Here is a 13,573-nt window from a genome sequence, read left to right on the forward strand (position 1 = left end):
TCCAGTTCACCAATTGTGAAGCAACAGACCACCCTCCGGTTAACAAGTTGATGAGGAGGAACAAATTGAGGAGCTGGGGTCGCGAATCAAGCTTCTCACCGTGCCCTAGTTCGGATCTCCTTGGACGCACGCAAGAATCGGCCAATCAAGAGATCTCTCCACTGGAAAAGGCTTGGATAGCATCAACACCTTCAAGAATCCGACGACGGTCCGACGACACTCGAGTGATGCGATGAGACCGAGTTAATCAGAGCAGAATCTCCTCCGTCGGCGTCGGGTCGCTCTCGTGAGAGAAGCCGAGAGAGAGAGGAAAAGGGGTTGTAGCTTCCCTCCTCAGGCAGCTGCTCTGGTGAATGCCCTGCGCCGGCGACGCCGAGAGGGGAAGAGAGGAGAATCGCCGGTCGTCGGTGACTTTTGGGGAAGAAGAGAGTATCGGCGTCGGAGGAGGAAGGAAAGAGGGTTAGGGATCGGCGTTTGGGAAAATAAAAAGAAAAGGAAATATAAATAAATCCAACACTTCCTCACTTAAACGGGGTATCCCAAACAGGCTTTATCCGAACCCATAAATTCGTCCCCGCAAAACCCATCGTACGAGCTCCGAAAAATTCCTAGAAAATTTCTAAAAATTCCGGAAAAATTCTATAAGGCTATTTCTCCAACAACCTTATTTTATAATTATTATTTAGTGTCGTATTTTACATTCTCCCCCACTAATAAAAATTTGGTCCCCAAATTTACTAGTCAACTCAAGGATCCTCATCCAAGGGTAACAACTAATCAACATACTCACATACCACTCCATCCAAGTATAATGAACAAATCTCCAACCATAAAGAATGACTATGTGGGTTATAAGCTCACCCTACATCTGCTACTCCCAAACTGCTACCTAGCCAACTGCGGGATAAATCAACTACCTCAAAAATCCAAAATCCACTATCACCAGATTCCCAAACATCTGTATAAGGCACTCAAAATATCCATCAGTCTGAGGGTAAAAATCTATACTAAAGCGAATCTCCTAATCCAAAGTCTGCTATAACCACAGTCAAACCATGATGTGAAATCACTGATCTCCATCCAATACTATACTCAGAGATACATCATCCAATCCGGAAATCCCTCTAGAGTATAATCCTGCTACTCAATCCAAAAGAATCTACCCTACAAATCGATAACTAGGGAGCAAGTCATCGGCAACAATGATTGTCAAACCATCGTATCCTCTCCATGTCTTAGGTAATCCTGCAACAAAACCCATCATAACATGATTCCCACTCCACTGCAAAATAGGGGTCTAATGAAACAATCCTACTGATCTACGATGCTCAGCCTCCATTTGCTGACATTCTAGACATCAAGCTACAAAATCCGCGATGTCTCCCTTCATGTCAATCCTCCAATAAGAACGCTCCAAATCTCTACACATCAGGTGTCAACCGAATGTATCACAAATCCAGATCAATGTGTTTCCTGCAGTAACTCCTCCCGGATAAGAAGTGATGCGAAAACACACATAATCTTCCACAGAAATCAAAGAATCTCATTCCCATTCCATGCTCATTCGGTATACTGGCATGAGACTGCTCCGCCCATGCTACATCGGAACTACACCAAACCTCGGGTATGATACATCTGTGTAGAGTACAAATCCGTCTACACCAGAAAGTATAACTAAGACAGGTGTAGCTATCTAAACTGATCTCACAAACATTTATCCAGGAAAATTCCATACTCATACTAAACAGTCCGGTCAACGACATAATGCTGAATAAACCCTCAACTAATCTCCGATAATATCTAGCCAGACCACGAAAGGAACAACGAATCTCCGGTATAGACTACGCCTACTCTCAACTGGTAATAGCCTATATTTCCTGTACATCCACTAATATCCCTCTACTAAACACAACGTGTCCCAAAAACTCGTAAAAGACAATCACAATACGTACTACTAACTTCACATATAGATGTTTCCGTCGAAACATCTCTAGCACTATGAGAAGCTAATGTACATGATCCAACTCAGATCGAAAATAGATCACAACATCGTCAATGGAGACAATGAAAACTGATCTAAACACCCTAATAATACCAAATACATCGAGTCCATGAAAATATGATGTCTAGGGTACTGTAAGCCTAAACAATAAAACCATAGACTCATAATATCCGTACAACAAGTACACTCAACCATAAGATCTCCCACAGCAAACCTATGATCGAATCACCAACCACAAATCGTCAAATCCATAAATATCACAGACATACCACACTCCATGTCACTAATCAACATCAAACGCCAAATAATAGATCATCAAACTAAACATCCACCAATAGATCATCAAAAGACAACATATCACCACACCTGATCTCCCAATATTTATTAATCCCAAATCATCCTCAACATCAATCAATCATACTAGATAACCCCCTAAACAAAGATAGAGAAAAAGGAAAGCATCCAACCTTCAACACCCACTACCAACATACTAAATGTATCCAAAAGGTCTGCCAAATCTCATCATCTCATCCTCTTAGATACTCATATATCCATAGTAAAAGAAGATCAATCCAAAATCAAAGGGTCACACAACCTTCTGACTAAAAGTCTACCCATCTAGAAAGTATCTCCACAACTCTTATAATCATCCCATATATGTCCCTCGATAAATATCGATAAAAGGTCAAACCCTCTAATCTGAGATATAGACTACAAGATCTGGTAAAATGATCACGTGGTCAAGGTCTTGAGTTACTTGATAGAGACAATGTTAGCTGAGTCGTCTAACCATTGTCTTGTACCCCATCCTACTGTGATTGCTCCACCCTGAGGTTCAGCAACCTCCAGCATCGAGCAATGAACACAAAAATAGAGGAACACTATCACCAAATAGCTGGTCAAAATATCTGTCAATCGACGCTCTACCCCTCAAAGATCATCATCAGAAGTTATACCTAGTTATGATCGAAACTCCTAGGTATTACTCAACTAATACCACTGCCTCCGCACCATCGCGGGGTATATATCCCTAAGTACATCGTGGATCTCTAATCATATCCAATAGTTCCATGAGTCAGGATATCTCATAGAACAACGTTAGGCGAGTCGACTGATCATCGCCTTATAATCCGTCATGCTAACGAAAGAAGTAGAGAACTACTCTCTCCAATCATCTCAAGGAAATCACTAAGTGATGACCTGATCTCCAAAAGCATTCTCTGCTTCTTCCTTCACGTGGTACTGGGTCACTTAAAGGTTAAGCAGCTAACTTCAACTCTATCACACTAGTACAAATCATATATCCCAATGTACTCTCCAAATTATACACCCTAGTAACGACTGTATCTCATAAGTGTTAAGAAGGTAGCTTTACACTCTTCCACATCAGTGGGGTATCCTATCCGAACGTACCTTCTAAGTCAACCAATCAAGTACAGACAGTCCATGGTCACAGTCCCCATGGAATAGGATACGTCGATCCTCTATAGACTGACTAAGCCGACAATGGTATACGGCTAATTCAGTCCTTTCCACGACGGTGCAAGTCATGTACTCAAATGTGTCTCCCAAAATATCTAACCAAGTACGATTAACCCAAAGATCAGAATTCCTTATAATATAGAGTTTGTCGGCCCTCCTACCGGTCAGACCAACAAAATAACTCGATCAACACTATCTGATCCAACAAGAGTAAATCAATCATCCACTGATGAAACTAACTAATCTACCGAAGTCAATACAGGTAAATCGACCGCTCTATAAACCGAACTAACAGGAGTCCAAAATCAACTAAGATATATCAAACCCCACTGCCCAAGTCAAACAGGTAAATCAATCCCAAGACTAAACGAACCAATAGGAGTACACCAGTACTCTACTAACTGTGTCATCATGAGTATACAAACACCATCAACTACCCAGCTAATAGTGATAGAGACTGGTATGTGACTCTAACTCTCAACCAACTCGTAGTAACAGACACTAAAACTACTGGTAGTATGATATGACAAATCCCTTGAGACTATAATCCTTGATCTCCATTAGGTCAACCGTGATCAGTGATTGACCCAACACATGCAATGTATGATACAAACAACTAGACATGTACTAACAAAAGAGTACTCCCACATGTCATAACAGCTATCATGGCCAACAATACATATACCAACAGAAATATATGATAATAATATGCAAGCATACCTCCTATAGCCTGGAGATGTCCTGCTGCTGTCTGGTCCCAAAGCCCGAAAAGTCACATCAAGAAACCCGAATCACGAAATCTAAAATACGAATAATAGGCATCGTACCTACTCTGATACCAAAAAATGGTATCAGATAAATCTCAAAAATCCAAAACACATAGCAAGTACCGTATACCTGCTCTGATACCAAACATTTTGTCACGCCCCAAAGGAGTCTTTGCCAGACAAAAATCCGGCAACATCTCCCCTGTACCGGTGACAATCTGAAGCATCATTACAAGCAAAATACATCAGCCACATGCGGCTGAAATATTTATATACACAACCACGCAGTTATAATAACAGCCCACACGGCTGGAATGAAACAATCACAACCACGCAGTTATATATAAAACAGCCCACACGGCTGTACTAAAAACCAACACAGCGGAAAAATGAAAACGGAAAGCCCAATACAACACAATCAACACACTGCTAGCCGGCTAGGCTTTATACAACAACCACAACAACAAATACAACAACCCACCAAATACAACAAATACAAATAAAACATATACAAAACCAGAAACGACCTTCGGATGTGACGTAGGACCTGACAGACAGGATACTCCGAGCGACACTCCAACCATCTACCTGAAAACATAAAGATATACATGCGGTGGTGAGTATAGGTAACTCAGCGGGTAATAGAAAAGGTAGTGCATGGTCTATACATAAACATAGAGATCAAAGGTATACAGTCTCAGTAGGAAATCAAAGAATATGATCCTACTATCATAATCAATGCATCTTAACATATCAGATCTACTAACCTGACATACATTCTATACAAACCACAACCGACATAATGATAGGTACATCCCCAATCTGGAATCAACACCTGGTACAATGGTCAGTAAACTCACCATATCTGCAACAGACCTACTCGTGACACCTGTGCAATATAAATACGACTGCAAATACATGTAAAATAAATGACATGTATGTAGCATGACAACCATATGCAACAATCATATCGCAAACAAATGCAACATACCACAAACACATGCAACTAGTATCTACTAGGTATGTATGCAAATATATCTCCAACGACGCACCGCGCATCAAATGCAAATGTGCATGCATGCTCCATGGTCACCCCCGCCACCTCTCTAGACACCACGACCCCTGTATGGCCGAGAGGCTTGGGTCCGTGACAAACCGTACTAGCCTCCAGTACATGCACCGCTATAGGCGGCCGAAGCGGACGGTCAGCTAAGTAGTTATATAACTACATAGATAACTACTTAGCTAAGGGTCCCTGACCACTCATAACTCAAACCCTCTGACTACTGTACCCTCAAGACCCACTACTCCAGAGTGGTCGAGGCTGACAGAACAACGAGCGGCTGAATGAGCGCGACAGGACATAACTCCACTCCCAGCTACGACTCTCCATCAGTGGTAGAGTGGACAACTATAAAAACTGACAACCCTCTCAACTACAAAGGAGACGATAGTCGTCAGTATGCAATGAATGATGAACATGATATATATATATATATATATATATATATATATATATAATCATGATATAGACACCGTCATCATCCATGCAAACTCTAACTCCACACAAGTACTCCACAACATGAATATAATCGTCATGATAAATCCATACATCCCACCAAACACATGTACACAACTATACGCATATAATCAACCAAAAATCTCCAATAATCCACTGGACACATATGCACCGAACGTAAGTACAATCAACGTGTATCCTCCAATAATAACCACATCAGACACATGTACAAATCATAAACATACAATCAACACAACTCCTCCAAAAATACATAACCAAACACGTGCATACATACAACATGCAAATGTAGGGTCAACATGATGACTCCTAAAATACATACCAAGTTACATACAATCAACATTATATGCATAAATCAGCATGATAAATCCAACAACTCGACAATCCCTACTATACATACTCTACACGCGTAATCCCAGCAGAGTATATATCAAAAGTTGAGACTGTATATGATAAAACTAGATCATCTCTAAGCTCAAGCAAAGTATTAAGCAGGGAAAACCACAACCGATCATGATATAAGATAAAACAACCTAATTCATCCAATAATAACCATGCACTAAGTTTCAAAGAAACTATAAAGAGGCCAAGGAAGAAATACCCACCTTTATCTGTAGATCGTGTCCAATATAAATCTCACGTCATGATAATCGTCCCATATCAAGGTCCTGTGATCAATCAATAAATATATTTTATTTAGCTAAGTCCACATGAATTAAATAGCTAAATAAAAGCCCTAACCCGATCAGGATCACTCCAACCAAATCTGATCTCTAATTGATCCTCCAAATAATCCTTGATCACACTCCTTCTAGATCCCAACATAATCCATAATCTATTAATCAATCCAAAACTCATTAATCAACACATCTTAAATCCAACTCACATAATTCATCATCAATCAAACACTAATCCAACTCATCATAAATCCTTCCAATCATAAACTAAACCCCCCACATCTAATAATCAATCTAATGATCCCAATGCCAAACATGAAATCATGATATTCATCCCTTAATATTACCAATCCACTACATAATGATGTCAACCCACAACAATCTATCACAAATCAAATCTCCTCATGAATGAATCCAATTCAATCCAATCTACATCACTCCACTCAAAAATCTAATCAAGCACAACCCTACCATCATTTAGAAACTTATTTTAGCAACATACTAATAAAACCAACAAAATTACCCTACTAGACATCACTTACCTTAAGATGTAGCAGCATCCAATCTCACAGCCCAACAAGACCTCTGCCGGCAGCTACCCAAGAAGCCCCCACACCAATTCCTCCCAAAATCAATCCACAACCTAGCTGTAGAGCAATTAGTCTGCTAAACCCCAAAATACAGAGTCTTACTTACCTCAAATAGGCCTCCACCTCTACACCGGAACCTTAACAGTTGCAAGAATTGAAGAAGATGAAGCTTTGCTCAGGGAAGGTCCATCACTAGGTTGATCCGAAACTTCCCCTAGCCTAAAACAGAAATAACATCACCAAGAAGATCAATCAAAGAAGATTTTTTTTTTGAATCCATGATGTCCTAAAAGAAACCTACCTCGAATCATTCACCTCCAAATGATGTCGCATGTTCCAGTTCACCAATTGTGAAGCAACAGACCACCCTCCGGTTAACAAGTTGATGAGGAGGAACAAATTGAGGAGCTGGGGTCGCGAATCAAGCTTCTCACCGTGCCCTAGTTCGGATCTCCTTGGACGCACGCAAGAATCGGCCAATCAAGAGATCTCTCCACTGGAAAAGGCTTGGATAGCATCAACACCTTCAAGAATCCGACGACGGTCCGACGACACTCGAGTGATGCGATGAGACCGAGTTAATCGGAGCAGAATCACCTCCGTCGGCGTCGGGTCACTCGCGTGAGAGAAGCCGAGAGAGAGAGGAAAAGGGGTTGTAGTTTCCCTCCTCAAGCAGCTGCTCTGGTGAATGCCCTGCGTCGGCGTCGCCGAGAGGGGAAGAGAGGAGAATCGTCGGTCGTCGGTGACTTTTGGGGAAGAAGAGAATATCGGCGTCGGAGGAGGAAGGAAAGAGGGTTAGGGATCGGCGTTTGGGAAAATAAAAAGAAAAGGAAATATAAATAAATCCAACATTTCCTCACTTAAACGGGGTATCCCAAACAGGCTTTATCTGAACCCATAAATTCGTCCCCGCAAAACCCATCGTACGAGCTCTGAAAAATTCCTAGAAAATTTCTAAAAATTCCGGAAAAATTCTATAAGGCTATTTCTCCAACAACCTTATTTTATAATTATTATTTAGTGTCGTATTTTACAGTTAGTTAAAAATAGTTGAAGGAATTAATGCATGACAAACTATATAAGAGTATATGGAATATGCAATCATGCATTAAGTGATATCGATTCTCTTCCCCTTAATATAAACTCCCTCTCAATATAAGTAATTTTATCGGAGAAAATTTATATAATCAAGAGCTTAAACTTTTTCTTCCCCTTTTTCATACAAAAAAACAAGGAAAGAAAGAGGTTAAAAATAAAAACGTAGTCAATAAAAAGTCAAGATAAGCATGTAAACACGGATGTAAATATTAAAGTAAGCTTAAAACAAAACTTTAACTTGAATAAAACAAGTAAGCTTTTAAGTAAAGTGAGTAAAACAAATAAACTTTTAAGTAGAGTGAGTAGACTTTTAAACAAGGCAATTAAGTAAACAAGTAAGTCTTGAAATTAAGTTAAACTGGCATGACTTGAATTTGAGATAAACAAGTAAGACTTGAAATTGAATAAACTACATGAAGCAAACTTAAATTAACATTAAAAGTTCTAACTAGTCAACATAAATCAAACTATGAGTTCATACAAATCAAAATAAACTAAGACATGTCAAACTAGCAAAAGAAACTAGTCTAGTCAGAAGGAGGGGATGCTGGCTCATGTGCTAAGAGCGAATAAGACCATCATCTCCTACTGCTGCTTTGCCAAGTGTTGATGTTGCTCATTTATACACTGGAGTCTCCTCAAGGCAAATCACTCGGTCCTCCAATGACATAGAAGGTGGAGGTGGTGGCAGCTCCCCATCCTCCTGAGACTGAGGTGACTGCCTCCCTTGCTTGCAAATTAGATCTCTATCACTTAATTCCATTTTTGCTAAACCAAATTGTCAAAGCCCTATCCTATCAAAATTGGATAGGGGTTTAATGTTATTTCTGGTAACATCGATCCCTAAAGATGCAAAAATAAAGGTTAAGATGTGACAATAGAACATATGTACTCTACGACTAGTGGTAATATAAGAGTAAAAAAGGACAAGGTGAAAAAGATGCAAACTAATGCTAATGTCTAGTCTAGATCTAAGTGCACAAAGTAGAGATGAGTGAAATTGCCTAATGACAAGTAGATCTCTAGTGTTAATAGGCAAAATGCATGCAACTAAAATCCTATATAAAACATAATCTTCAACTCGAAGTTGGATCAAGCTGAAGTTGGTGATGGTAGGAATCCGTTCACCACCAAAAAAGTGAGTGTATATGTGATCGAGGGTAATATGGGATAAATAATCTAGGGCAAGTAGTGTACGAAGAGGAAGTCAAGGGACTCAACTCGAGATGGTCCCTAGTAGGTCAAGTGTGAAAATAACGTTTTGAACTCTAACTCTAGATGTATAAGTGAGATTGTCTATCTTGGTCAAGTTGTTGTAAAACTTGGTACATAAGTCTACATTTACTACCTGAATGTAGTAAACTAGTCTAGATAGACCATAATACTCTATGATCTCAATGATGTCACTACAATGATCAATAAAGAACTTCCTACTTAGGTGCCTAGTGTGCCTGTGTATGAATGTATGCTTAGTGTGCCTAATCCTAAGTTACTCAGAGGGAAACCTAGGATCTATGCTAGGAAGTTAGGAGGAGTTGGCCTTAGTATCTCTACATTTATGTCTAACAATATTAGCATAAATAAATGAATATTAAGATAAAAATAACTTGAAGTAATTTGAAAAGATAAGGTAGGGTTCTTTACCTAGACATGATGTCGAAAGGATGGCCAGAACCTCAAATTTTAATTTGAAGATTGACTTTGGGAAGGGCTAGAACTCAGTTTTATAGAGAAGGAGAGGAGTTGAAAGGCGATTGCTCATTTAGGTTGCCTTTACAAGTGTTCTTTGGGTGATCAGAAGGGATTTCAGTCGACTTGGATCTTCTAATCCGAGGCCCTCATGACTAGTACTCCGAGCGACTGGAGTCAAGACTCCAAGTGATTAGATGCATGATTTTTATCGCCATATTAATGGTAATGAATTTTGACGATTTTTAATCTAGGCGATAGGAAGTTTCAGGCAACCAAACTGTGACTTTTCACATACTCGATCAATTCAACTTTGTCGTTAGGGAGTTTAGGGTTTGGGAGCCTAGAATTATTTCAGAGACCAAAAAGTCAAAATTTTGAATTAACTAAAAAGATTAAGTGTTGCTTAAGTCCTTAAACGTTCAAAATATAATTTAATCACTAAAAAAAAGTTTTTATAAAGTAATATTATTTTTAAAAAAATTTGAAAATAGTTTTGAAATGTCTAACTTTAGTTTTCATCTTAAGTGTCTATAAGACAAAGGCCTTCAACGCGTTGGCTGCTTAAGTGAAGTTTCCATCTTGATTGTTTATTTAAACAAAAAAGCTTTCAACAAGCTATTCACTTTAAGTGATAAATGTAAGTTTTTATAGATATCAATGCATGAACAAAAGCATCTGGAATGAAATCTTGGACTAGGGATGGTAATGGAGCAGAGCGGGGATGAGTTTGTTGTAGACTTGACCCCCGGTCGGGTCTTGCCCAGACCCGACCCGAGCCCGTAACCGGATCGAACCGGAACTAGCCTGGCAACTTGCTGAGCCAGTTTCAATTCCTTAAATGCAAACCCGACGGATCGCCGGTTCAACAAGATATTTTTTTTGCCTGTTGGAACTGCCGATTCCTAGTTGTTGGGATTGCTGGTTCCTAGCCGTTGGGGGAGGGTGGGGGGGGGTTGAGTATTTTTTTAACAGTTAGGATCATTTAATCATTTTTTAATCAATGACTATGATTTAATGTCCGTTACTATCCAAACTCTATAAATAGAGAGCTCATTTTATCATTTTCACACACATCTTCTCTACTCTTAATCTCAATTTCATATTCTCTATACGCTTTCATTTCCAATTTTTAATTACAATGGAAGGAGGCTGTGAATGTGCATCATCTCGAGCTCGGAAGGAAAAAGAAATAATGAATCCGTTGGAGGAGGACCCTAATATTCAACCCACCGATGATGAGACCGAGCACGTTCTGAATCTGAAACCTGAAATACAAGGAAGTACCGATGCAATTACTTCTAAGGTTCGGAAACTTCCTCCTCTAAAATCTTCTATTTTCACTCAGCATTTTAAGAAGGTCACTCTTCTATCGAGAGAAATGCGTGCAAAATATAAACACTACAATGCTTTCTACGAATTCCAAATCGGCGGCGGCTATGGGTCGTTAAAACGACATGTAGAAACGAAGCATCCGACAGAATATGGACTCGACCATTCTCAAACACAATTATTAAGATTTCTTCAACTAGCGGTAGTACTGATTCCGATTTATTTTTATATTCGGATAACAAATTAAGAGAATCATTAGCTAAATTTGTTTCCGTAAAACATCTCTCTTTTAGTTTTGGATCTAAATGCACATTTGAATATTTTTTATAAAGAATCTCTTAATCCATGTGATAAATGTGTTCCTAGGACTAACTTACTTATACAATTAAAAAAATTAGTAAATAAGAAAAAAAGAATTTAATTGATGAATTTAGTAAATTAGATAATAAAGTTTATTTATGTTATGATATTTGGAGTGATTATTGACAAACACATTTGTATATGAGTGTGACTTGTCATTTGATCGATAACTCTTGGAACCTCCAAAAAAGATTATTAGCTTATAGATTTTTTGATAAATCACATAATGCTCATAACATTGGATAATTATTATGTTTAATTTTAGAAGAATATGATTTAAATAATAAAATATTTTCAATATCATTAGATAATGCTAGTTCCAATACCGTTTCTATGGATGATCTAAAATTTATTTGTCAACCTATTATTGGTAGTTTATTTTTTCATATCATTGTGTATGCCATGTTTTAAATTTATGTGTTCAAGATGGATTAAAATTTTTAGAAAGTTATATTAAACCAATTAAAAATATAATTTCTTATTTATGGTCTCATCCATCTATAATGAAATAATGAGGTAGATTTTGTAAAACTAGTGGAATGAGACCTAAAAATTTTCACGTAATGTACCAACACATTGGAATTCAACATACCAATTATTACAAGATTCATTTCAATAAAAAGAATTATTATGCTCATTTTTTGCACAAAATACTAATACTAATATATATTTATTTTCATAACAATGAAATATTTGTAGTAGTATTTGTGAAATTTTAAAAGTATTTAATGATGTAATTGAACAACTTTTCGGTATTTATTATCTCACTCTCAATTAGTTTTAGAAAATTTTTCTAATATAGTATTAGTTTTAAATGAACATATTAATAATGAATCTTTATCTTCTTTCATCTTAGTTATGAAAACTAAATGGAAAAAACATTTTTATTTTATTCCTAAAATTTATTTAATTGCATTTACTTTATATCATATATTTTAATTAGAAGTTTTACAAGAAATGTTAACTTTATATTATGATGTTTTAATTTCAATTAAAGATTCTTCTTATCTTGACCTAGTTAATATTATATATAATGTTAGAATTTATTTATATGATATTTATAATTAATATTATACAAAATATGAAACATAAATTAATATTTCTGAAATACAACAAACTACAAATAGTAATTTAAAACTTACAAAAGTACAACTTTTATTAAAAGAACAGACAAAATGTTCACGCGCGAGGATCCTCAAGTTCCACACAGGAACTTGAGAATTATTTTACGACTTCTTTTAATTTTAATGAAGCAGATAGCGAAAATTTTGATATATTAAATTGGTGGTCACAGAAGGCTCAAAACTTTCTCGTCCTTTCCGTGATCGTCAAAAAATTTTAGCTTGTCGAGTGTCAACTGTTATTATGGAGCAGACATTCAGTGCCGACAACAACATATTAGATGAACGACGACAAACTTTTTCTCCTGACTCATTGGAAGCCCAAGAATTACTGTACGATTGGACCAAAGCGGAGAAAATAATCCAAGGAATGCAACTTTCAGATGACGAAGTTGAAGGATACTAAAGGAACGAATACGATAGGAACGGGAAATGGAAGTAAGTGACAATGTAAAAGGATAAAAATATAAAAGAACTACGTGGGCTTTGATTCTCCTATATCCTAAGGGGATACATAGGCAACTTAAATAAGTGCATGTCATTTTTTACAATAAATTTGAATTTATAATTTATAATTTATAATTTTTTTAACATAATAATCTTGAACTGTGGTAAACCATGAACTGAACCGTGAATCGACAGTTTTGAATCGTGAATCACAACCATCTTGGGCGGTTAAGGTTAAGGGTCAACCTGCCTGGAACCGTCGAATCATCAGTTTCAAACAGTGGTCAGATGTAATTTGTTATCCTCATCCCTGTCCTCGAAGTAAATCTCCACCCCCATCCCCATCTCCATCCTCATCTCTACCTAATCGGGGAATCTCCATCCTCCAACCCATGGGGATTAAACCCCCATCCCTATCCCTATCCCCGCCACAGAGATGACAATGGGGTGGGGATGGGGGCGAATCCCCGT

Source organism: Zingiber officinale, chromosome 4B (assembly GCF_018446385.1).
Source record: "Zingiber officinale cultivar Zhangliang chromosome 4B, Zo_v1.1, whole genome shotgun sequence".
NCBI classification, from domain to species: Eukaryota; Viridiplantae; Streptophyta; class Magnoliopsida; order Zingiberales; family Zingiberaceae; genus Zingiber; species Zingiber officinale.